Genomic DNA, 25,702 nt, shown 5'->3' with positions numbered 1-25,702 from the left:
ACCTCGCAATGCAAGTCTCGCTGGTGACCGAAAGGGAATCGGGTTCATATTCCCGAACAAGGACACGGAGATTGTCCGCTTCGGGGGTACATTGCAGTAACGCAAACGAGCTCGGACATGTTGATGGGAGTCCCGGGAAGAGTTGTCTTTTCTTTGTAAGGATTCGACTCCCTGGAATCGGCTTGCCCGGAGATAGGGATGGTGGTTCCGTAAAGCTCCGCGACTCTTGCGGAGTCCGGTAAACTCTCATCGGCCCTGGATAATCCGAGTAAGAAGTAGTTATTTTCGTGCCGAACCGTACCCATATCCGCATTAGGTCTCCAAGGTGAACAGCCTCTAGTCGATAGAAAAATGTAGGTAAGGGAAGTCGGCAAAACCGATCCGTAACTTCGGGACAAGGATTGGCTCTGAGGGCTGGGCCAGTCGGGCTGAGGTCCGAAGCGGGTCTGGCACTGCACCGGGACTGGGCAAGACTGGCCGGCAACGGTTCGGTTGACCTCGGACCATCGTCGGGGCCTTCCCGTGGAATGCTTCAGCTGCGCGGCGTGATGGATCTCGTATCTGGCGCGACCGTTTCGGCTGGCGACTAACATCCAACTCATAACTGGCACGGACCAGGGGAATCCAACTGTGTAATTTACGGATTTAAATCCTGATTGCAAAGTCTCCTCGTGGCGAGAGCCGGGCAACGTACGGCTAGTAACCTGCGTCTGATTTGCACAGGTACACTGTTCCTATCCAGTGGTTTGATGGGGTCACAGGAGCCTTTGAGGGGCTCCACACCCGGCGTTCAGAGTCGCTGGGCTCGTGGGGGCGGTCCACACCCGGTTAGCTGAGTCACTGGAATCCTTGGGGAGTCTCGTGCTCAGGGCGCTGGGTCACTGGAACCTCGGGGGTGTTCCATACTCGGCATTCAATATCCTACTGGGGAGGATAGTTAGCGGTGGAAGAGGAAGCCACTCTAGTCCTCAGCTGTGCGAGGGTGGGAATTAGGGCAACCTATGGTGTCGCCTTTTGTTGGGCTATGATGAGGGCGTTTGTTTGCCATATGTGAGCCTGTCTTTATGGCTGTGTCACTGGCCGAACGTTTGTTTCGCAAAGTGCATTTTTGTCCCGGCATGACTATTTGTCTTGTGTGCCACCGTAGTGCCCTGCGGAACGGCGGGGTACAAATACATAACCTTATGTCTAATTTAAGGGGCCCTCAAGGGGTCGGAGTGTGCAATAACTGGTGGCTTTACCGGGGAGTCGAGGTCCGGCTCTTGTAACCCATAAGGGCGGTGTCGCACTGGGAGATGTTAGCTCTGATCAAATGGTGCTATCTCCACCTCAGACTACGGTCAGGTTTGGGCTGGATACTGAACTTCGGTTCAGGCTAACGGAGAGGGTCCAGGCAAACTGGTCGCCTCGGCGGATTGGGAAGCCTGCTGTGGGGCGGCGGGCTTCCATATGCGGGCACGGTGGTCCTGTTTCCCGGCCTTTTGGACTCACACCGGGATCTCCGGTGCCAGCTGTGCCGGGTTACTTGGACTGCTGTGTGCTCGTCGTTCCCCATTTAGGAGCTCTCTCCAAAGGGTTTGGCTCCTTATCTTCATAGGTAGGGTGTCGACTGGAGTTGCTATAGCATCTATTCTAAATCCCACTGCTGTGTGCGAAGTGGGAATTGGTCCACCCATTGCTGCACCTTCTGCTGGGTTGACTGGCTTGCGTCAAAGGTGAGACCATCAGTAGTAGGGTTCTGCTAACCATGCTGGATTTGCCACCTGTCCGGGCTAGGGGGACGCTGGCGTAGGGCACAATGATGATATTCCTCCGGTGGTATGGTCTCTGTTACAAGGTACACCGGGCTATAAATTCTGACACATTGTCCCTATAAACGGGCCCTCAAGGGGTCGGAGTGTGCAATAACTGGTGGCTTTACCGGGGAGTCGGGGTCTGGCTCTTGTAACCCGTAAGGGCGGAGGCGCACTGGGAGATGTAAGTTCCGTCCAAAGGGTCCCATCTCCAACCTCCAACTTTGGTCAGGTGTGGGCTGGATACTGGGCTTCGGCCCAGGCTAATGGAGAGGGGCCGGGCAAACTGGCCGCCTCGGCTGGGTTGAGCGGCTTGCGTCGAGGGTGCGACCATCAGTAGTAGGGTTCTACTACCCATGCTGGTTTTGTCAGCTGTCCAGGCTTGTGGACGCTGGCGTAGGGCATTCTGATGATAGGCCCCCGGTGGTGTGGTTTTTTGTTACCGGTACACCGGGCTATAAATTCTGACAACATGTCCAAATAAACGGGTAAACTGCGGGAGTAACTATGAGAATTTGGGTTTACAAATGTGGGATTTGTCGGTTACAATTATTGCATATGGCGACGATATAATTTTCCTCAGTTCTACTGAATATGGGAGGGTTCGAATGTTGGAAATTGCTTCTGCCTTTTTTGAGGAGCAGTGTTTGAAGGTAAACGTTTACAAATGTGTGTCGTTGGTATTTCGTAAGAACGGCAAGTCTGGCTAAATTGTCCCGCTACAGCAGGCTGTTTTCAAGCTGGATGATCTTGATAATCCAATTATTAAGAGTGGCAAATCGTTTGTCTACCTGGGGATTGACTACGATTTTAATGGCAAACTGAAGTCTAAAGTTGACAAGTTGGAGTTGAAACTGGATTTATTGAGGAAGTCTTGCCTTAAACCTTTTCAGAAGTTAGTGGTGTTGAGATTATTTCTCATTTCTCTCTAGGCTACTCTACTTTGGGTGCGTTAAAGGCGTTTGAGGCGAAGGTGCGACATTTTTGTAAAGTCACGTTGCATTTGCCCCATTATACTCCAGATTCTGTCTTTTATTCTTCAGTTAGAGATGGTGGGTTGGGGATTCTTTCTTTTCAATTTCGTATGACTCTGAATTTTTTAAATCGGCTCGAAGCTCTAAGAACTAACAAATCTACGGTAGTTAAGAGATTGCTTGACTCGGAGTTCACTAATAAACAAGCTTCACGGGATCTCTCGATGCTAAATGAAATCTCTCCTAATTGTAGTGCGGTTAAACAGTATCACCGAAATCAGTTGAGTCATTCGGTTTGTGGTTCTGGCCTTCAACAAGGGAGTCCCTCTGTTAATAACTCCTGGTTGGGTAACTAAGCCCAAAACCAGATCTCTAATAGATTTATCAGACAGCTCAAGTTAATATACAATATTCTCCACTGTAGAGGGGCGCCTGCGAATATGAATGGAGAGCGGTCTTGTCGTTTTGGCTGCAATAAAGTCGAATAATTATCTCATATTAGTCAGGGGTGCCCCTTAACTCATGCTATTCGGTGCGTTAGACACCATAAAAATCTTAACTATTTGGCTAAACCAATTCATGGCTCTGGTAGGGTGATACACCAGGAACCCGTGTTAAGGCTTTTTAATGAATCGACAAAAACTAATTTTACTATTAAGCCTAATCTTTTTATTGTTAATGCAACGGATGTAATTATTTGTGATGTCGGAACTTGTTGGGAGACTCCGTCCTCTTTGAACAGTGTTTATAAATTTAGAGCAAAAGTATATGATATTGTACCCTTTAGGAAATAATTAAATTTACATTTTCCGGGCCGAAATCTGTTCTTTTTTTACTTAACGATGTCGGCTAGAGGTCTATATTGTAATTTGAATGACCGTCTTTGTCGACTTTTTAAGTTAGGTAAGGGTTTTAAAAAATCCCAGCAAACACAAGAACGTCCTTTGGACATCCGATAGACGTCACACTCGGATCTTGCCTTCGTCCGTAGGACATCCCAAAATCCGGGATTGACGTCGGTAGGACGTCCGGTTTGTCTATAGCCGTAATACGTCCCGGGGACGAGTTTTCGGACGTCCAACGGCGATCGTCCCCTGGATGTCTTTCTATAAAACCTAGAGATGTCTTTAGGCCCTTAATTTGGTTCAATCAGGCTCAATAGGGATGAAACTAGGACGTTCATTGGATATCGTATTCTGAACAAATAATTTAAAAAGCCAAACTTGATATTAAAATTTTATTAAAAACATTAAAATACAAGATAACGGAAAAAATCCAGCAACAAGTGTACAATTTGATTGTAATAACACGAACTCCGCATAAAAATTAAGAATTTAAATTTATTATATAAGGTTATTAAATTTTTACGATAGGTTTTCGAAAGTTGGAAACTCAAGTATTAGCAGTTAACATATAAATTTCAAAATATATATAGTTATTTAATTTGTAAATAACAAAATAAATAAACTAAACTATTAAAAAATTAAATAACCTTCCTTATACAAATGTAAAAAAACAATAAAATTAATTTTCAAATCAGAAGCAAAATAAAACTAAGCCATTTAATACTATTCTTTAAAAAAAAATAAGACTATGGGATGAAAAATGTACTCTAGAAATGGCTGTTTCTCGAAGCTTAATTTTAATATCTATCCAAATCTTACTTTTGGAATTACAATTTAACTATATAAAATATCACAGTATGAAATAAAGCTTTAGGCAAACCACTCAGTGAGAGTAATGATTAATAAACTTAAAAACTTAAATTGAAACATGTACAGGTCCAAAATGAACTTTAAAAACAGCGAACCTTCCCTAACTTTCGGAGAATACACTGCAAATCTTACTTTTGGAATTCCAAATTCAATATTTAAAATATAACAGTATGAAATAAAGCTTTAGGCGAACCGTTCAGTGAGAGTAATGAATAATAAACTTAAAAAGTTGAATTGAAACATGTACAGGTCCAAAATGAACTTTAAAAACAGCGAACCTTCCCTAACTTTCGGAGAATTCAACGCAAATCTTACTTTTGGAATTCCAAATTCAATATATGAAATATAACAGGTTGAAATAAAGCTTTAGGCGAACCACTCAGTGAGAGTAATGAATAATAAACTTAAAAAGTTAAATTGAAACATGTACAGGTCCAAAATGAACTTTAAAACAGCGAACCTTCCCTAACTTTCAGAGAATTCAACGCAAATCTTACTTTTGGAATTCCAAATTCAATATATAAAATATAACAGTATTAAATAAAGCTTTAGGCGAACCGTTCAGTGAGAGTAATGAATAATAAACTTAAAAAATTGAATTGAAACATGTACAGGTCCAAAATGAACTTTAAAAACAGCGAACCTTCCCTAACTTTCAGAGAATTCAACGCAAATCTTACTTTTGAAATTCCAAATTCAATATATAAAATATAACAGTATGAAATAAAGCTTTAGGCGAACCACTCATTGAGAGTAATGAATAATAAACTTAAAAAGTTAAATTGAAACATGTACAGGTCCAAAATGAACTTTAAAAACAGGGAACCTTCCCTAACTTTCGGAGAATTCAACGCAAATCTTACTTTTGGAATTCCAAATTCAATATATAAAATATAACAGTATGAAATTAAGCTTTAGGCAAACCACTCAGTGAGAGTAATGATTTTTAAACTTAAAATTTTTAATTGAAACATGTACAGGTCCAAAATGAACTTTAAAAACAACGAACCTTCCCTAACTTTCGGAGAATACACTGCAAATCTTACTTTTGGAATTCCAAATTCAATATTTAAAATATAACAGTATATAATAAAGCTATAGGCGAACCGTTCAGTGAGAGTAATGCATAATAAACTTAAAAAGTTGAATTGAAACATGTACAGGTCCAAAATGAACTTTAAAAACAGCGAACCTTCCCTAACTTTCAGAGAATTCAACGCAAATCTTACTTTTGGAATTCCAAATTCAATAATTAAAATATAACAGTATGAAATAAAGCTTTAGGCGAACCGTTCAGTGAGAGTAATGAATAATAAACTTAAAAAGTTGAATTGAAACATGTACAGGTCCAAAATGAACTTGAAAAACAGCGAACCTTCCCTAACTTTCAGAGAATTCAACGCAAATCTTACTTTTGAAATTCCAAATTCAATATATAAAATATAACAGTATGAAATTAAGCTTTAGGCGAACGACTCAGTGAGAGTAATGAATAATAAACTTAAAAAGTTGAATTGAAACATGAACAGGTCCAAAACGAACTTTAAAAACAGCGAACCTTCCCTAACTTTCGGAGAATACACTGCAAATCTTACTTTTGGAATTCCAAATTCAATAATTAAAATATAACAGTATGAAATAAAGCTTTAGGCGAACCGTTCAGTGAGAGTAATGAATAATAAACTTAAAAAGTTGAATTGAAACATGTACAGGTCCAAAATGAACTTGAAAAACAGCGAACCTTCCCTAACTTTCAGAGAATTCAACGCAAATCTTACTTTTGAAATTCCAAATTCAATATATAAAATATAACAGTATGAAATTAAGCTTTAGGCGAACCACTCAGGGAGAGTAATGAATAATAAACTTAAAAAGTTGAATTGAAACATGAACAGGTCCAAAATGAACTTTAAAAACAGCGAACCTTCCCTAACTTTCGGAGAATACACTGCAAATCTTACTTTTGGAATTCCAAATTCAATATTTAAAATATAACAGTATGAAATAAAGCTTTAGGCGAACCGTTCAGTGAGAGTAATGAATAATAAACTTAAAAAGTTTAATTGAAACATGTACAGGTCCAAAATGAACTTTAAAAACAGCGAACCTTCCCTTACTTTCGGAGAATTCAACGCAAATCTTACTTTTGGAATTCCAAATTCAATATATAAAATATAACAGTATGAAATAAAGCTTTAGGCGAACCACCCAGTGAGAGTAATGAATAATAAACTTAAAAAGTTAAATTGAAACATGTACAGGTCCAAAATGAACTTGAAAAACAGCGAACCTTCCCTAACTTTCAGAGAATTCAACGCAAATCTTACTTTTGAAATTCCAAATTCAATATATAAAATATAACAGTATGAAATAAAGCTTTAGGCGAACCGTTCAGTGAGTTAACTTGTAATTAATGCGGACTTATTTCACTAGAGGTTTTTTTATAATATTTAATTAAAGAAGGTAAAAACGCTGTATTTTTTTAAATGTAAGTAAATCACGCAAAGATAGTTACATGGTTTAATTAGGTAATTTTATTCTAACTTGCTACAAATGTGTATCTAATGAATAGGTGTCGATTGGTCCTAACTAAACTTTTTATATAGACTTGAGATACGAAGCATAAGAGTTATTGAAAATGAGAGCTCTCGAGAACATATATAAACATTATTTAAATAAAATAAATGTATTGAATATTTAAAAAATTTTAGATTACTGCTCTCACGTTTTTATTTCACTGTTGTGTAATTCAACGGAAATTTTTTACAAACTAAATATATCTACCAGCAACGGACGGGGCTAAAGCTCGTGTTATGAATATGATAGGAGTATAAAACTGTATTCTGTTTTTCGCGTAGACCCAATTTTCTATTTTGCTGGTTTAATTAGAAATTATTCACAAATATTTTCACTTATCCCAATTTACCCTATTCAATAATTTGAAAATGCTACAAATAAGAAAAAATATTTAAAAATTGACGAAAAAAATCCTATTTAAAAATATTTTGATTAGTTTAGTGACCTGCGTTTGGTAGAAATCCAAGTGTACTAGTACTAGCAAGTTAGAGTATTGATATTTATAGAAAAGTGTAACAATTCTAATGCACACATTAAAGTTAATAATATTAATAAACGTGACGTTGAGAAATCTCTTCCCTTCCCCGTAGCCAAACAGCCGTCGAAATATTACATGTTCCCGCTTCCCCGTAGCCAAACGGCCGTCGAAATATTACATGTACCCGCTTCCCCGTAGCCAAACGGCCGTCGAAATATTTTAATGTCCCGTTTAAATAATTCATCGAAAAATTGCTATGTCAAGTTCCCCTCGTCAAAATATTTCTATGTCACGTGAAATAAATATTTTGACGTAAATGATCAAAATTTACATTCTGGCAGCCAATTTAGAGAAACGGCACCATTTGTATTCTCAGTACTATATGTAGTGAAGTCAAACTGGTAATCCGTCAGATTTCCTCGCGTAACAGCTAGCTCACATACGTCCTCCTGGGAGGTGCGTTGTAGATTGAGCACCGTTTCGCGAATAGATGGCGGCCTCGTTTCCGGCCATTTCCTCACACTATCTATACGACGATTTAGGCGGCTGAAATACGCCGCCATGGTTGTGAGCGAGTCGAGAAAAATTATCGGTGACTACGGCGCTCGCGTCAAGCGAAGCCTTTTCCCGAGTAAGTTGCGACGGTTTTCCAAAAGCCGTCGAACGACCGCTAATGTTTTTCTGAACACGCTGCGCTTTTAGCGCTCTTTTTAGAATTCTTTAGCGGTACTAACGACGTTTCACGTTGTTACCTGGTTGCTTGTCTCAAAGACTAAGCCATGCATGTCTAAGTTCATGCCGAAATAAGGTGAAACCGCGAATGGCTCATTAAATCAGTTATGGTTTCTTGGATCGTAATTTTTCACTTGGATAACTGTGGTTATTCTAGAGCTAATACATGCAGCAGAGCTCCGACCTTCGGGAACGAGTGCTTTTATTAGACTAAGACCAATGGGGCTTCGGCCCGTTTACCTTGGCGACTCAGGATAACTTTGGGCAAATCGCACGATCTTGTATCGGCGATGTTCCTTTCAAGTGTCTGCCTTATCAACTTTTAATGGTAGGCTACGCGCCTACCATGGTCGTTACGGGTAACGGGGAATCAGGGTTCGATTCCGGAGAGGGAGCCTGAGAAACGGCTACCACATCCAAGGAAAGCAGCAGGCACGCAAATTACGCACTCCCGGCACGGGGAGGTAGTGACGAAAAATAACAATACGGGACTCTTTTGAGGCCCCGTAATTGGAATGAGTACCCTCTAAATCCTTTAACGAGGATCCATTGGAGGGCAAGTCTGGTGCCAGCAGCCGCGGTAATTCCAGCTCCAATAGAGTATATTAAAATTGTTGCGGTTAAAAAGCTCGTAATTTAATCTCAGTTACAGACGGGCGGTCCACTTCGGCGGCTACTGCCTGGCCAGAACATCCTGGTGGTTTTCCTTCGGTGCTCCTGGTTGAGTGTCCCGCCACGTTTACTTTGAAAAAATTGGAGTGCTCAAAGCAGGCGTCCCGCCTGAATAATGGTGCATGGGATAATGGAAGAGGACTATTGTGTTGGTTTTCGGAACACGAGGTAATGATTAAAAGGGACAGACGGGGGCATTCGTGTTGCGACGCTAGAGGTGAAATTCTTGGACCGTCGCAAGACGAACTACAGCGTAAGCATTTGCCAAGAATGTTTTTATTAATCAAGAACGAAAGTTAGAGGTTCGAAGGCGACCAGATAACCATAAACGATGCCAACAGCGATCCGCCTGAGTTACTCAATTGACTCGGCGGGCAGCTTCCGGTAAACCAAAGTTTGTGGGTTCCGGGGGAAGTATGGTTTCAAAGCTGAAGCTTACAGGAATTGACGGAAGGGCACCACCAGGAGTGGAGCCTAGGGTCTTATTTGACTCAACAAGGGAAAACTTACTCGGCCCGGACAACGGAAGGATTGACATATTAAGAGCTCTTTCTTGATTCGGTGGGTGGTGGTGCATGGCTGTTCTTATTTGGTGGAGCGATTTGTCTTGTTAATTCCGATAACGATCGAGACTCTACTAAATAGGTGACCGATCACTTAGAGAGACAAGCGGCGTTTAGCCGCACGAGACAGAGGAATAACAGGTCTGTGATGCCCTTAGATGTCTACCCCTGTCCGGCAGGACTGGGTAACCCGATGAACCTCCTTCGTGATAGGGATAGGGGCTTGTAATTGTCCCCCTTGAACGAGGAATTCCCAGTAAGAGCGATTCATAAGTAAAAGTCGTAACAAGGTTTCCGTAGGTGAACCTGCGGAAGGATCATTATCGATACTGTGGTTATGATAACGTTAACCGGAGCCGGAATTTTTTTCTCGATTAGGCTAAAAAAACGTTTCACTTCGAAAAATTGGAGGTTTCGTTGGGGTTTTCGCGGAGGCGAGTGCTATGGAAAAGTAATACCCTTAGGCTTCGGAACTCCTAGAGAGTTAGTACACGAGTCACCGATTGTAGTGCGTTGAAGAACGATGCCGAGAAAGGACGGGCGCGTTGCAGTTGGAAGCCGAGCCGATCGATCCGGTACCGACTAACGCCCGCGTCGAAGAAACTTCGAGTTTCGCCGAAAGCACGCAAGTGTGACTAGGGTTCCTCTTGATTCTACGACGGTCTGATCTCAATTTCGTTTTTCTTCTCTTTCTCCGAGCGAGAGAACGAGAGCCCGTGGGTGTTTGCGCGCTTCTTTCAAAACGATCGCCCCGCGCAATTCGGTAACAACTTTCTAATACTCTCTAAAATAAAAAAATATCCATGAACGTCGTAGTGCGCTTCGTTCGTGGAGTGGGAACCCGTCGTGTCAGAGCGTAAGTACGCCGGAAGGCTCGGGCCACGATTTAAGGCGTCGTGGCAGCTCGATGGGTTCTTTTTCCGTATAACTTCCGCCAAAGAGCGTCCGTCATTTTGCGACGACGGCGTTCGCCTTTTTTTCTTCTATATTGCAAGGGTTCTTATATTGCAAAAATTATATACGACTCTAAGCGGTGGATCACTCGGTTCGTGAGTCGATGAAGAACGCAGCCAGCTGCGAGACTTGGTGTAAAATGCAGGACACATTGAGCACTTATCTTTCGAACCCACAAAAGTCAACGAATTATAACAGATTCTTGAACAGGGTACTAGCGACGGCGGTCAGTCTGTCATTGACTGAGACGGGACCTTGTAGGACCCCTGCACCTCACCGGGTTCTAGGAAGCGTAACTTACCCACGAAAATGGAAATAAATTATCGGGAATTTAACATATTATATAGCTCTTTATATCTTGTAGAAGTTTTTGGTTTAATTAAAATATTCGTTATATCATATTTTGTAGTTAAAAAGACACCGCAGCGTTTTAAAAATCTGTGAAAATACGGTAGCCCCTACATTTTCAATAAATATAACGAAACAGAGTCAAAAGCACTTTTTAAATGATCCTCTCTGTCGTACAAACTTTATTGTACATCACACACTAGCAATGCGCAAAATCTTTATCCCGAAAACCGTTGGAGGTCAAAACGCTGACAGTTAACGTTGCAGTATTTAAAGAATAAACAAACTGTGGCTTTCTTCGTAATCCTATTTAGAAGAAACTGAGACAGCTCAAACTGTGAGGATTATTAAAATTATTTTCTATTTTGTCTTATGGTTGATAAATAAAAATTCATACTTATATCCATCAGAGTCATCGATTAAGATAGTTTGATTCCCTTGAGTGTGAAACCCAAAAGTGAAAAGTCAGTAATTAGCAATGGACAATTTAGTGCAGGAAAGTATGATTTTTAACTGGGAATAAATTTGGGAAACGTTTTTCAACGGAAATATGTTAAGATAGGTGTTTTAAGTTAGCAGATCAAAGTATCGGGGACGCGGTTAAGTCAACATCAAACAACCAACAAATCCAGTTTACTTTAAACCTGTAGGAAAGTACCTGCTAGGATAAAAGGATCTCGTTAAAAGAGAAACTCTCCGATTAATCTAGAAGTAGAAGAGTTTTTCTTTTCGTTCAGTTGCGATAGAGTGCAATGTCTGGTCTAAGTGGCGATTTCATTTCTTAAAGCTGTAATGAGCTTTCGTAAATGGGTTTGTCAACTTCCAGAGTGCGAAACCACACCACAGGCGCAAAGTCGATATTTTTTAGAATTTAAGAGCAGTATAAAGTTTGCGGAAATGTTTCAGAGCGAAAATAAAAGATTCGACGAGGAATTGAGTAATTTAATAAAAATAATAATGATAATAAATTTCTTTATTGCTCTGACATTTTCACATTCCGTTTACTTGAAAATTAGGCAAGATTTAAATAAAAAAAAGAAAAATATAAGCATAGCTTCAAATGTTCGATTCGGTACTTATTACTATTATTTTATAATAGGTGATGTATTACTAATATCGAAATCTGTGAAGAGAGAACAGCTCGTATTTCGAAAATATCACATCTTGTTAGCAGGGTTAAGTTATCTACAAATTTATATCTATTAACAGAAAGAAAATGAGGTCTAGATTCGGTGTACATATTACAATGAATAAGTAAGTGGCATAAATCGTCAGCACTATTTTCATTACACGCTTAAAAATCGGATGTATTATCTAATTTTATCCAACCAATTTTTGTAAATATGTCAAACGGTGAAAGGCAAATAAAGTTAATACAGCGCCTAATATGTATTGGCAAATTTTTAAGAAGGTCATTTTCACATAATATTGTAGGTTTTATGTCTTTGTAATAAGGGTACACCGAACTATCGCGTACTCTGGCGAAGTCTTCAGAAATACTTCGATCAGCGAGTCCCTCCAAAATAGTACACTCTAAGCAGCACCGTCCCTTGGGTAGGGCAGCGGCCCAGGGCGCAAAAATTGTAGGGGCGCAAAATTGAAGATTTTAATTTAATAGATATTGAAAAATTAAAAATTTTATTAAAAATAAATTAAAAATATTTCACTAAAACTCGAAAATAATGAAACATAAATTAGAGTTGTCAAAATACGAATTTTGCTTTCCTTAGTCCGGCGGCTACACTCATTAGCGTTTCTATTAATCTTGGGCTACACTGCCGTCAATTCTTTGAAAAAGGTTTTACAAAAGATATTTTTGGGATACAGTGGAACACACGAAACTCAAAAAAGATTTATCGAAATGTTAGACTATACTAAGGCCTGTATAACTTTCATAGATGGCGCCAGTTTTAACATTAAAAATTCTTTTATAACTAAACTAGCTTAAAAAACAAAGAAAATGATACAATAAAAGCTTGAAAAACGAAAAAATGGAAATTAACTACATAGCAATAAATTCACTGTAAAATATTTAAGTATTACTAAATCTGACGAAAATTGATCAAATTAAAAATTTAATAATTAATTATTCATTAATAATTAGGTAATTATTATTTGTTAATTATTCATAAGGGAAAAACCGATAAACTCTACAAGTTGGTTACGTAATTTCGCGTCATTTCTCCATAACGACCAAGTAGAGATCTTTCATATTAATATGTGCTACTCTACACTTTTAAATTTAAAATTGTAAAAATAAATACCATATGTATGAGTATGTAACAATAAATGTTATTTTAAAATAAATATTTTTTTCTGAGTATTAGTTTTTCGTAAAATATTTCTTCCAAAGGTTATGAGGGCGCCATTTTGATGTTTTGCTCAGGGCGCCATTTGGTCTAGGTATGGCTCTGACTCTAAGAAATTACGGCCTATGGAAAAAAACTTTCGGCCAATTTTGTTGATTTTTACAAATTATGTACTACCGACCACATAGAACTAATATACGTTAGGATTATTGAAAAAAAATTATTTGTTTTTCCGCTAGGTACCTTCGAAAAACCGATTTTGCCATTGAAAAACATACTGTTAAGTTTCCACGATTAGTACCATCTAGTTTAAAGAAATTATATCCTCCCGAGTCTAACGTTACAATATATTGATTAAAACGTTACACATCCTATTATATTTAAAATTTTACTAGCTACTTTGTGCAAATATAATTATTAAAATAGGAAGAAAAACAAAGATTTTTAAAAGTACACAAGAATGTTTATTTAAAATATTTGACCCGACTAGTTGGGTCAAAAATTTTAAATAAACATACTTGTGTACTTTTAAAAATCGTTGTTTTTCTTCCTATTTTAATAACATCCTATTATATTAACTATTTTTCAAACCACCTTTGAATAACACATTCAAAATGAATTTTTAGGTTAAAGCTGGATACGTGACAATTGTTTAAATGAATAGACGTTAGTAAACAGTCTAACTGTATTATTTCTTATCGTTATTATATTAAATGATTTATAGCTATAGAAATATTTAGGATTTTACTTTTAAAAAAAGAGGTCGCAAACTACATTACATTGGCAGAGCATTAATTAAAATTATCAGAGCGATAGCTATGACCATGGTTTATCTACACAACTTAGAATTCAAAAGCGATATTTGGGGACCGTTAGGAACTGCAAGCCCGCGACCCAAGATTATTAAGGCGCTCGCCATCTATCTATGAATTTTAATCTATTCTAATTTTAAGTATTGATAATTATTATATAATTTTTAAAGTACGAAAATATTTTATAACAGCTTTAGTGATGATTAAATTATTTTTACATTTAAAATAACAACAATAATAATTATTAATTATTTTCACAATCAAGGTGGTGCTTGGATAGTTTAAATTCCAATCGGATAAAGTCCAGCAGTACGAAATGGTCCCCCTTCTTTAGTACATACGAAAGTACACCGAGTTCTAACCTGTGTAGATAAGCCGTGCTTAGACGTATTAGCGCATGTCTTAAATTCATACAGTTAAACAAAACAAATAATTTAAATAAAAAATTACTATATAAAGGTACCTAATGACGAAACAGTTGTATTTAGACTAAACTCTTGGCACATCCCTGGTGGATCCCTTTAACAGTTGGATATTTAGATTTCTTTATGTAGAAAAAACTTTTACCGTACAGAATATTGGGAATCGGACTCTGGCAAATGGAATTCAACAACTTGTCAAGATTTTTGTTATTTTTTGAAACATTTTAGGTCAAGCAAGAAGAGTTAAGCTAAAAAGCGAGAAACAGGAAGCAAATACTTGCCGCTATTTTGCTGTGGAGAGTAAAGCAATCGCTCGCGCTCTAATCTTTTGACAGAGAAGCTAAAATCACGCGCATGCTCTCTTTCCTTTTTTGTTACTAGCGCTCTTATCTTTTGAATGAGTTTGAATTTCTTGGACGTTCTCCTTCTTGCGTGAGTAGACACAGCACGCTCTCGCGTGTAGAAGTAATGTACTTTATAAAAAAATGGAAGGAATCTTCGAAACGTTTAAATACAAATGTTGAGCATTCTGAAGGAAGTTCGAGGATGAACGAGAGTAATCAGAACAATCGTAATTTGGCTTCACCAACTTGTAAATTTTTCAAGCTCGAATTTTCACTGATAAATAAGTTGTTTTTCGTCGAGTGAACAATTTTTAAGGGTTTTCGATGACGGCCTACAACTTTATAATAGAAATTTTTTATCTCGCACCTAGTGGTCGAAAAATAATTTTTCAAAATTGGTGAAAAACATTACCGAAAACGCTCAAATTTCTCAAACTGATGTCCCCCGGTATAGAGAATTGACCTTCCAAATTTGAAATCGGTACTATAAATAGTTTTTGAAAAAAACACTTTTCCGAGCAAAAAAAAAGACCCTGTATAACAAAATGTCATTTTTGTTTTTTTGTCCGCAAATGGCACGTCCACAGATGGCACAAGCCCAAGTTAATAGCTTAAAGCTCACAATTTCATTGTCGCGTATCTTGCCTTTTCTAAACATCGTGTGAACTAATTTAATTAAGCGGCACTCATACCATTTTCTGTTTCTTTTTTGAATGAGGTATTCGGGGTTAAGCAAATAATACTAATTGTTTAAATAAGAAATAATATTTTTCGGCTTCTAAATTTTGAAGAAAGTTATAGTTAGCTGTTCATTTTATTGTAGGATGCGTGATACAAAGCATAAATGCTAACGTACAGGTACAAAAAGGCATTTTACTTACATGTAGCCATTTAATTTGTACTGAGCCATAAAATTTTGTGTTGAGTCGAGGACTCAAAACATATGAGTCACCTAGTCCGAGACGAGACCAAATTTTTTAACTTAAGAAAATTGAGCTCGAGACGAGACTAGGAAAAAAATAAAAATAAATGAGACATGAAAAATAAAGCTTAACACCAGTCAGAGACGAGCTGTTTCAAACCCTGTCGTTCTACCTGAGTCTGAGCGGAGCCTGTACAATATTTTTCCTTAAATTAAGCCAGAGAACGAGCACTTAAACGTTTGGATAGAAATTTTGAGATGAGCCCGAGTTCAACTCGGGCCGTGCAGCTATGATTATAACAACGCTTATTCAAAAAGGTTATAAGGGCGATTCTTTTTTTTAAATAAAGAAAACGGGGCCGAAAATTTAAAAATGTAATTAAAAGTTTATATATTTCATCAATACCCCCGCGATAAATTTACGATATTTGGTCGAGATTGCCAAAACTGTTTGTAAGGGTGGAAATATAGGATGTACTGCCTTAATAATAATTCTGGTTTTACGAAAGACTGGGGGAATACGCTTCCGTTCTTCACCAGAAATTTCTGCTATCTGCTTCTGTGCCGACTATTGTCGGTAAAAAAGCATCGTGAGAAGGTTATCCAAATCTATACGAATAATCAGGCCGCTCTTAAAGCTCTTAACCAGTATAGTAACACTTCTAAACTCGTTCTTAGCTGCTTAGATATTCTTTTTGAATTTCGGACGCACAGAGAAGTTCAATGTATTAGATACCTGGTCATAACGGGAACGAAAAGGCTGATGACTTGGCCCGGGAGGGTGCAAGAACCGGGTTTAGTGGGCCTACCCATCCCCCGTGGCTGGTACGCAGCCTGGTCTCCAAGTATATGTCGAATCGTCAACTCAAGCTTTGGCTTGAGATGGATGGTCAAAGGCAGGCCAATGAGTTTATCCGTAACCCATCTAGGCCGATAGCAAAAGAGCTACTCGCGCTCAATAAGACAAACGTAAGGTTGGTAACTGGCCTTCTTACAGGCCATTGCCAATTTAACAGACACCTAAATCTTATTCGTGTCAGTGATGACCCAATTTGTAGGGTTTGTCTAACCGAGGCCGAAGCTGCCTCTCACATTTTTGATATTCATTGTTTGGAGATGTTTGACTCTTTCAACATCCCGGCCAAACGGATTCTGAACTTCCAACCCCTTTCAATAATAATGTTTGGAAACGTTCCATTTCTTTATTATACATTTGATTATTTTGTAAATGTTTTCAGGTTCCAGGAGAGCTTCCCAAGAAGAAAGGATCCCTTCGAAAACTTCTTATCCAAGTCAAGCAATAATGGTATAAAATTTAAAGATGTTCCCGCCAGTTAAACTGAAAAACAGGAAACTTACCCACGAAAAAGACGTTCCTATGAACTTATAGAAGATGCCACAGTATAAAAGTTACGAAAACCTTAAAGTTTAAGAAATAAATTCCAAGAAATTGAATTAAAAATGACAAACAAAATTTAATAACATATACTTAAAATTACAAAACTTTGTAAAATAATTTAATTGTGTATTTACAAAAATAAAGCATCGAAATTTAAAAACAATAAAAGAACAAGCCAACCCCTTAATGATATTAAGATTTTTTTACCTTCCTCCTTTCCACCATCATGGCTAGACGTTGTCCTTTTGTTACCATCTTGTTAAGCAGGTGAAAGATCTGTTCGACAAACTACGAGACAACGATGGCTTTATGGTAGAAATTAACTTCTTCAACCAAAGAATAACAACGGTTGTTTGTCCTGCTGAACTAGCTCTATAGCCTGTATGAAAAGTTTGGCCGGTTTTGGGCCGATTTAATAGAACGCTCTATTGTCACAATGGCGAAAAATCTTTAGTTAATATACGGACAAAAAGCGAATTTAATAAAAAAGGCGTTTCCTAATGACACTTTATCGTTATTTTCAAAGTTCTATAGCATACTTAAAAAAAAATTAAAAGCTAATTAGACGTTCAATCAAGTGGTTTCAGTCCAATTTGATAGAATGAAAAATAGCTGTCCCAAAATAAAAGAACCCGATAAGACGAGGTTCAGATTAAAATCAAACAAATTTACCACTCCAATAATCTTCAGTATCTAATGGATATAAATTGGGTTTCATTGGTTATAAATGGGTTCTACTGGTCCTAAATATATATCAAATGGGGTTTTTTTATTCAAAATGGTCCCTAGTGGTATTTAATGGATATCCAATGCGTTCGAGTGGTTCTAAATGGATATCAAATGGACATATTGATTCTAAATGGATATCAATTGAGTTATATTGATTGTAAATGGATATAAAATAAATTCTACTGGAACTTAATGGATTTAAAGTGGGGTCTAGTGTTTCTAAATGGGATCTGGAAGTACTAAGTTGATATCAAATATATTCTACTGTTACTAAATGCATAACAAATCGGGTCTAGTGGTTATAAATGGAAATATACAAGGTGTTTTGAAATGCTCTCACTGGGCATTTTTTTCAGAAACTGCGAAATTTTCATAGTAATATTGGTAGTGTGGGATCGCTTTAAATCCTAAATTTCATCAATCAAATTCTAGGGACCAAAAGTTTTCCTTTGGGAGAGATGGGCCTTTCAACCATCAAAACACCCACATGTGGTTTAACGAGAATCCTCTCTGGGTTTTTCCTCACCATCATCAACAACAACTCCGACTGAATGTTTGGGCGGGTATCAAGTTATTGGTCCATTTTGCCTCCCAGCTCGTCTAATTGGACAACGCTACATCTTAACAGCGAGTTCCCTTATCTTTTGGTTGGCAGGCACGATCACGTTCGATGGCCTGTGAGGTCTCCGGACCCAACTCCGATAGACCTTTTTGTGGGGGTTCATCAAAGCACAAGTTTTTGTGACGCCCGTTGAGAACATCGAAAATTTGCATCAGCGAATCATTGCAGCCTTCGAACTTTTCACTCCTGATATGATCACTTGATCAGACGCTCGTTTAAAAACATGCTTCATCGAGCCCAAACATGTATGATACATGATGTATCGCAACAAACGAAGGTATCATAGAACCTCAGGTGTAAAATTCTTGTGGTTATTACAATAAATTGTTCAATTAAATATTTCAGACTGTTCTTTCATTTACGTACAAAAATGCGAAGGCTATAGGCCCCTATGGACAGTTGGTTTTTTCATCAGCTCATATCTTCGTGAAAAAGTTTTCTTTTCCAATAAAACACATTTCTTTGAACATTTTCGACAGCACTCTACAACTTTATCATTGGAACGTTTTTTACTTGCACCTACCGGTGAAAAATATTTTTACAAAAACCCAAAATTATTTCCGATTTTTCTAAAATTTAGGATTTAGAGCGATCCCACACTAGAAATAATACCCCGGAAATTTCGAAACTCTATCTTATGCAGTTTCTGAACAAAATACCCAGTCACAGCAATTCAAAACACCCTGTATTATGGGTTCGAGTGGTTCTCAATGGATATCAGATGGGCCCTATTGATTCGAAATGGATATCAATTGAGTATTTCTTTTTGGTTTGAAATGAATACCGATTGGGTTCTTTTGGTTCGAAATGTGTTCGAAATGGATATCGAATGTTTTCTTCAGATTTTAATGGTGATCAAATGGGTTCTTTGGATTAAAAATTGATATATTTTGGGTTATATTAGTCCTTTAAATGTATCAAATGGGTTTTACTGGTACTAAATGGTTGTATTTGTCGTTAATGGATACAAAATGGTTTCTAATTGTGGGTAATAAAAATCAAATCTGATAATCCACAAACTGATGGTTCCGTTTGAAGCACTTCCCGAAAACTGAAGCCAAAACTACTCTGAATCAAAAGAAGATGACGGAGAGGATGCTGACAGATAAAAAATGAAAACCGAATAACTCCAATAAAGTTATGGTCTTAAACTAAATTTAAAATGAGAAACCCTATTTCTTTTTAATCTCCAATTTGTTTCGGAGCAGGGACCGAATACTATAGTGAATTCTCTTACCACTTATTTAAAGATTTTGAAGCAAGATTAAACACAAACCAGTAATGTTTTATGTTTTCTGGGTGCATATTACGTCTTAAATATATTATTTAACACTTTCATGTTGGGCGCTTCGCTTCAGGATTTTAGTTTTCGCTTCCCCTAATATTTTATATTATATTTCTTTCTGTATACATGGTTTTATAGGCGCATTTTTTGGGTAACAAGGAGTGAAAAAAGTCCAAAGAAACGTTTTTCTAAATAAAACAATATCCGAGTAATAAGCCGTAAATAATCGGCTTCCAAAACGTTGCAAAACGCACAAATGTGCAGTTTATCAATTTCCTTGGACCCAATTGTTTCCTTTAACTAAGCATTGGATTCTGAACAATAACAAACTTTCTTAGTAGCTACGCCTAGCCTATTAAAAAATATAAATATTCGAATTCATTTTTTATTGATCTAAGCCCTTAAGTAAATACAAATTTAACACCTTGTGTAGCGTTTTCCTTGAATGCTAGTACACGGAATGTAGTTCGCTTGTGTAGTTTATGCTCTCATTTAATATTCAACCCAAAACAAATGTTTAGTCTACAGGTTTAGTCTAGATAGTATGTACAAATAGTTTATTTTTGGTCGAGTAAGAGGCTCGTCTTTTTAATAAATGGAGGGGCCTCAATAATTAAATTCACATTTCGTATCTTAAACCTGCTGTGCTATGGCGTACTTCACGAATGCAGAATATGTCGATATGCATCTTATATATGGACTCGCTCAGGAAAATACGGTGAAAGGACCGTGCTTGTATCAGGAGCATTTCGTCAAATCGACAGTTATTCACGGCGGTTGACAGACGCTGGAGAGAAAATTGAAAATACAACCCACGGAACCTGAAACTGCAGAAGGAGACGTTCCAGAAGAAGAAGAACGAACTTTATTAGGGTGATCCTACGACAAAAACGAGGCAAGTTGAGCCCAATTGTGAGTCAACCATGAACTTGTTTTGAGTATCCTTCGAGTACACTAGTACCACCTTTTCCATTTACAAATGATTCAATGCTTAAATAGAGGCGCGTGAATAGTCTCGAAAATGATTAGTCTCGAATCTGAATAACACCGACAGATTGTACAAAGTGTCCTAGTCTCGAATTAAGATTTCACGATAGTGGAATCTTTATAAGGGGCCAACATGCTTCTCCATAGACTTTGAAAGCACTATTAATTCTATCAAAAACGTAAGCTTTTTTGTTCACTTTTAAATTTTAAGCGATTTTCATACCCAAGATTCAATATTAGGGAGGCTAGTGATAGCTACACGGCTTAGTTATTACTGTCAACTTAAAAATAAACAAACTTCATAATGGCAATACATTACATGGTTTACTCGACAGTAGGTAAAATTCTACCGAAGGCTTTGCTTAAATGAAACATTTTTGACATGATGGCTTTACTTATCGGCTGGGAAGTTCATGAGCAACCCTGTTCCAAAGTTTGAAAATACATTTTTTGGTCGGTACCGCCTTAAAAGTTTTAAATCTTCTCAGTGTTAATAAACGCATTATTGGTAAATAAATTTGGTTGTGGTGCATTTAATTATACATAAAGAATTATTTAAAAAATAAAATAACCATAATCTTATGTAAATTAATTGTAATCAACATTTAAAAACTTAAGCCTTTGCACCCCTGTAAATATACGGTAATAACTAAATTATACAACTTTCTTATATAATAATTAAGCATTCTGGAATCTGGATCGATTAGTTTTTACATATTTAATGTTAGCAATCACATAGTACTAACTATTTTTACTATTTGGTTGATCTGCTTTTAATAATGTGTACATTGATTATTTAAATATTAAAATAACCATAATCTTTTTAAATTAATTTTATTTCACTTTTAAAAATGTATGCCTACGCACTTATGAATGTAACACGGTAAGAGCTGCAGTATCAAAAATTCCCAGTAAATTAATTATATAGTATCAATTATTATTTTAATCAGTGTTAACTATTGTCAATTGGTAAGAGCTTTACCGTTAAATAAAATTTTGAAATTGGTGCCTCAAAGATAAAAATTAGTATGACATCTCTCATGCTCTATGGGGAAGATAATAACTTGATCAGTACCCATAAAACACAAATTTTTCAATCTCATTTAAGGGTTCACTTAAAGCCCGAATTTATAAAGCAGTAGGTTATTTAGTGAAATTGTAACTCAAAAAGTAAGTTTGGGGGTGGTCTCTTTGAAAAGTAGCGGAACGATAACTGTTTTCAAAGTACATTTTGGACAAATAACTTTATATTATTTTGCTTTTAGGTTTAATTATTGTTCACTCTCATTCAAGGGTTCGCTTAAAGCCCTAATTTATAAAGCAGTAGTATATTTATATAAATAGTAACTCCAAAAGTAATCTTTGAGGTGGTCTCTTTGAAAAGTAGCGGATAACTGTTTTCAAAGTTCAATTTGACCAACAACTTATTATTATTTTGCTTCTAGGGTGTATAATTTTTCACTCTCATTCAAGGGTTCACTTAGCAATAATTTATAAAGCCGTAGTTTATTTAGTCAAATTGTAACTCCAAAAGTAAGTTTTGGAGTGGTGTCCTTGAAAGGAATGGATGATTCGCTGTTTTCAAAGTACATTTTGGCCAATAACTTATTCTACTTAAATCGAAAAGTTAGATAGATATAATTTAGAATATGATTTATATAACATCAAATTCAACAAGATAATTAGCTTACATAGAACGTTGCCAACTCCTTTAACTGTTTAATTTATTTTATATTCATACAACATTTTTAATTTAAAAAGCAAATTAATTAAGTTATAACACATTACGAGTACTAATTTGCAAAATCAATCTGCACGAGCTAGTTGCAACAACGTAGCAGACGTTCATCGGATTGAAAATCAACGCCAGAAGCCAGAAATAAGCTTTTCATTTGAAAAATATGGTGCCGTATCAACTATCAAGAAATGTAGCCTACCTCGTATTTTTGTCTTTTTCTTTCTAGATACAGCCCCACTAAATTATCCATGGCCAAATGCGCGTGATTTTAAAAATTGGTTTAAATATTTCGATTATAATAGAAAAAAATCAGAACTAAACACGCGTACTCATTTACAATTTAAAATTTTTTCAGTTTACTGTTACAGTTTCAAGGCTCAAATTTAAGGGAAGGGTTTTAAAATATATGAAAGGTGAGGAAAATCGATGGAAATTATTTTAGAAATATATTTCGCTTTTGAAAATTCCAAAAACAAAACTCTTTAAACCTAAAACATTTTCAATATTTGCGCCTTCATAGATCTCAACTACTCCCCCTCAATTCAACCTTTCAACTGCTTTGATAAAAGCATTTTTTATTTATCTGAATAGTCTCGAAAATGAATAACCATGAAACTGATTAGCGTCGAAACTGACTAGTCTCGAAAGCTCAATGTGCGGTACTGTAATATATTCGAAAATGAATAGTTTCGAAACTGATTTCACTCGAATCGGAATATTTTCGAAACTGATATCACTCGAATCTGTTGGACGTGAGTGAAAAATCCAGAAAGCATTCGGATTTTTTGGTATAGCGTACCTTGATTTCCGTACCCCTTCGCTTAAAGTTTAATAACTTTTTATATATATATGGTATGTTAAAAAAATTAGACAATCTTACACATTTCGGCAAGTCCAATTCAGAGGCGGAGACTATTTAGTCCTAACGGAAATGGATACCAGGTTATTGGCAGTGGCGTAGCTGATGGTCCACAGGGCCCGCGGTGCGGGGGGAGCCTCGAGCTTCAGGCGGGCCCCGCTAACCATAAAAAATGAAAAACGGGGCCTCATAGAGATTTTAGCGGGGGGGGGGGGCTGAGTTATCAGCTACGACACTGGTTATTGGGTGTAAAAACTTACATTTTAATTTTGGTGGAAATTCAACACTTATGAAATTTATTATGTTTTAAATCTAACAAAAAATGGTGGTCTTTTAGAAATTATTACAACGTTTTTAACGATGTGTGATAAATAATGCTCGGATATTTTCAAAATCATAATCTTTAAGAATAAATGATCTAGCTCTGGAAGCAGTCGCTTTAGGCGTTGATATCAGTAAAATCAAGTGAAGAGGTACATGACATTTGTCGTCCCATTTAGCCCTGACAGACGTTTAACTTATGTATATAATTTTAAACCCTTAATTTTGAGCAGTGAAACCGTAGAAATAAATGGATAAAATATGAAATTATAAAGGATTACGTGTTAAATAGCAGCATTGAACTTAGTGTTGTGACTGAAAACGAAACTAATCTATAAATAGCTATAGAAAAACCTTATACCCTTCAGTTTTGGGGTTTTGTAATCCGCCATTTTGGTTAGTTTGGAAAATACGTTCAGAAACACATGGTACAATAAATGTTTCCCAATTTGTTTCCTTTTTTACACACAATCCTTAGGGATCTGTGTGTATTACGATCACCTACTGTGAGCCGCCGCCGCCACCGTACACGATTGCTCGCGGTACGTTAGTACAAAGGCGATTGATATCTCAATTTTTGGGATCGGAGCCCGAGAAGTGGGGCATTTGCGCACTTTAGTGTTTTATAATTTTCTTCGTTTTAAATCTACGCATGTTTTTTTAAATTTACTTCGATTTCATCGGGAATCAGAATTTTAGTTAATTCTGGGCGCAGCCTATCTTAGTTTGAAGTCGGGTAGCAAATAAATAGTTTTTTAAATTAGTTAATTGGCCATTTCGCGTTATACCTGGATTTTGTACGCCCTTTTTACGCACGTCTTACGACAGGAAGTAGATAAGTAAGATTTGATCAAAAACCACAAGTTTTTGTTACTTCTAGACCCATTCCAGCTTAGGTTGCAGTCGCGTTGAAAAAAATTAATTTTGAGTGAGTTAATTAGCCATTTCGCGTTATACCCGAATTCTTTACGCGCTGAAGCTATATTTGATTCTATTGAAAACCCGCCTGAAATAACAATAACGTATGACCAGGAGCGTAATAAATAAGTGTGACCCTAAATATTTTATGCCCAGAAGTCAAAAAATAAGTGTGCCATTGGTTTTTCTATTTTTTGCTTTAAATCTACCTATGATTTTATTTTATTTTTGGGATCTAGTGAAAACTAACACGTTCAACGAGTTCGCGTTTCGCTACCTTATTTACAAAACCAGATAACTCGAAAAATTAATTTTCGATAAAAATCCTCTCGGTTTTATTAAGTTAATGTTCAAGATGATTGAAAATTTGTTCCAATTTAAATTTAAAATTGAAAATTTATTTAATACGTTGTGTGTACTTAAATGTCCGTGACATCTTGTTGTAATACTAAGGTCCCAAAAGTATCAACAAATGCCAAAATTTTATTTTATATAAATATGTGGTAAAATATAACTATATACAAATAGTCAAGAATTATTATTTGAAAGATTTTTAAAGCTCTTTTCTAGAGCTATCTAGTTGTTTAATTATATTTCGTGTTCTCAATCTCCAACCTGACCCTTTAGCCCCTCGAATGAGACCCCCCCTCCCCCAAATATTTTGACATCCAATAACCTGGTACCAACATTTTGACACCCAATAAACTGGTTCCAATTCCCGTTAGGACTAAATAGTATCCGCCTCTGAATGGACTTGCCGAAATGTCCAATATTGTCTCATTTTGTTAAAACACAATTTATATATAAAAAGTTATTAAACTTTAAGCGAAGGCGTGCTGAAATCGAGGTACCCTATACCAAAAAATGGGGGGTTTCGGTTAAACTTGGATTTAACTATAAATTCTTAATATCTATCCGTGTTTAAAATTAAAAAAAATTGATTGACACGATTGGTCGAAATCGTATGGAATTACTCTAATACGTTTTTTTTTCATATCGCGTTTTATATAAATTTAATGTACCAGTTTTTTGCATTTATTAAAAGTTCTTATTTTTGTTCATTATCAGCCTAAAATGCTCATAACAAGGAGTTTTTGGTAGGTCTTAGCGCTGTGTTGTTGGAAAATCGAGAAAAATACAAGTAAAGTAGTAAAATGATTCCTAGCTACGTTTGAGATAAAGTTGTGTGGGGGGCCCATTTCTAGACACTTTTCTTAAAACGCACGTCC

The 25,702-nt window shown here is 36.8% G+C and overlaps 2 pseudogenes; both read left to right on the top strand.

Moving 5' to 3' along the window:
- Window positions 1-8,278: 8,278 nt before the first annotated feature.
- Window positions 8,279-9,827, top strand: LOC149945822 (small subunit ribosomal RNA; annotated as a pseudogene).
- A 699-nt stretch (window positions 9,828-10,526) lies between these two features.
- LOC149945821 (5.8S ribosomal RNA) lies at window positions 10,527-10,681 on the top strand (annotated as a pseudogene).
- The last annotated feature ends 15,021 nt before the right edge of the window (window positions 10,682-25,702 follow it).

Source organism: Leiobunum rupestre, chromosome 5 (genome assembly GCF_980474605.1).
Source record: "Leiobunum rupestre chromosome 5, qqLeiRupe1.1.hap1, whole genome shotgun sequence".
Taxonomy (NCBI): domain Eukaryota; kingdom Metazoa; phylum Arthropoda; class Arachnida; order Opiliones; family Sclerosomatidae; genus Leiobunum; species Leiobunum rupestre.
This window is presented reverse-complemented; position numbering and strand designations above follow the sequence as displayed.